The sequence below is a fragment of the Colobus angolensis genome, unplaced genomic scaffold, assembly GCF_000951035.1.
Source record: "Colobus angolensis palliatus isolate OR3802 unplaced genomic scaffold, Cang.pa_1.0 Scaffold12, whole genome shotgun sequence".
NCBI classification, from domain to species: Eukaryota; Metazoa; Chordata; class Mammalia; order Primates; family Cercopithecidae; genus Colobus; species Colobus angolensis.
This window is the reverse complement of record NW_012113141.1, coordinates 2,179,791-2,182,026: the sequence shown is the minus strand read 5'-3', so window position 1 is coordinate 2,182,026 and position 2,236 is coordinate 2,179,791.

The following is a 2,236-nucleotide window of genomic DNA, read 5'->3' as shown; positions in this document are numbered from 1 at the left end:
CATTTCAACTTTGGTGAATCTGACAATTATGTGTCTTGGAGTTGCTCTTCTCGAGGAGTATCTTTGTGGCATTCTCTGTATTTCCTGAATCTGAATGTTGGCCTGCCTTGCTAGGTTGGGGAAGTTCTCCTGCATAATATATCCTGAAAAGTGTTTCCCAACTTGGTTCCATTCTCCTCGTCACTTTCAGGTACACCAATCAGACGTAGATTTGCTCTTTTCACATAGTCCCCTATTTCTTGGAGGTTTTGTTCGTTTCTTTTTACTTTTTTCTTTAAACTTCTCTTCTCGCTTCATTTCATTCATTTGATCTTCAATCACTGATACCCTTTCTTCCAGTTGATCAAATCCAACTACTGAAGTTTGTGCATGCATCACGCAGTTCTCGTGCCATGGTTTTCAGCTCCATCAGGTCATTTAAGGACTTCTCTACACTGGCTATTCTAGTTAGCCATTTGTATAATCGTTTTTCAAGGTTTTTAGCTTTTTTTGCGATAGGCTTGAACGTTCTCCTTTAGCTTAGAAAAGTTTGTTATTACCAATCGTCTGAAGCCTTCTTCTCTCAACTTGTCAAAGTCATTCTCCGTCCAGCTTTGTTCCATTGCTGGTGAGGAGCTGCATTTCTTTGGAGGAGAAGAGGCGCTCTAATTTTTAGGATTTTCCACTTTTCTGCTCTGGTTTCTCTCCATCTTTGTGGTTTTATCTACCTTTGGTCTTTGATGATGGTGACGTACAGATGGGGTTTTGGTGTGGATGTCCTTTCTGTTTGTTAGTTTTCCTTCTAACAGTCAGGACCCTCAGCTGCAGGTCTGTTGGAGTTTGCTGGATGTCCACTCCAGACCCTGTTTACCAGAGTATTACCAGAGGAGGCTGCAGAACAGCAAATACTGCAGAACTGCAAATGTTGCTGCCTGATCATTCCTCTGGAAGCTTTGGCTCAGAAGGGCACGCAGCCGTGTGAGGTGTCAGTCTGCCCCTACTGGGAGGTGCCTCCCAGTTAGGCTACTTGGGGGTCAGGGACCCACTTGAGGAGACAGTCTGTCCACTCTCAGATCTCAAACTCTGTGCTGGCAGAACTACTACTCTCTTCAAAGCTGTCAGACGGGGACCTTTAAGTCTGCAAAAGTTTCTACTGCCTTTTATTCAGCTATGCCCTGCCCCCAGAGGTGGAGTCTACACAGGCAGGCAGGCCTCCTTGAGCTGTGGTGGGCTCCACCCAGTTTGAGCTTCCCGGCTGCTTTGTTTACTCAACCAAGCCTCAGCAATGGCAGGCGCCCCTCCCCCAGCCTCGCTGCAGCCTTGCAGTTCTATCTCAGACTGCTGCGCTAGCAATGAGTGAGGCTCTGTGGGCGTGGGACCCTCCGAGCCAGGTGTAGGATATAATCTCCTGGTGTGCCATTTGCCAAGACCATTGGAAAAGGACAGTAGTAGGGTGGGAGTGACCCGATTTTCCAGGTGCTATCTGTCACAGCTTCCCCTAGGAAAGGGAATTCCCCGACCCCTTGTGCTTCCGTGTCTCACCCTGCTTTGGCTCACACTCGGTGGGCCGCATCCACTGTCCAACAAGCCCCAGTGAGATGAACCCGGTACCTCAGTTGGAAATGCAGAAATCACCCATCTTCTGTGTTGCTCACGCTGGGAGCTGTAGACTGGAGCTGTTCCTATTTGGCCATCTTGGAACCTCCCCCAAAACTCTTAATTCTAAACCCACATATCCCCCATAAAACATGTTTTGCCTCCATACTTCCTCAGCTTAACATGGCTCTTCTTTTCCCCTTATGCTCTACACTTTACCCTCTAACGTGTTCAAAACACATCCAGAATTTATCCACTTTTCTCCATCTCTACTCCCTCATCCTAGTCCAAACTACTTTCATCTCTCACTTGGATTAATCTTAACAGAAACTCACTTGTTTCTCTGCTTCCTCTGGTTCTCGGCTGCCCTTTTCCCCTTCCCTTGCCCCCAGAGCCAGAGTAGTTTCTTAAAAATTCCAATCAGAGGCCGGGCGTGGTGGCTCATGTCTGTAATCCCAGCACTTTGGGAGGCCAAGGCGGGTGGATCACAAGGTCAAGAGATTGAGACCTCCTGGCTAACACGGTGAAACTCTGTCTCTACTAAAAATACAAAAAAATTAGCCAGGCGTGGTGGCGGGCGCTTGTAGTCCCAGCTACTCAGGAGGCAGAGGCAGGAGAATGGCGTGAACCCGGGAGGGGGAGCTTGCAGTGAGCCAAGATC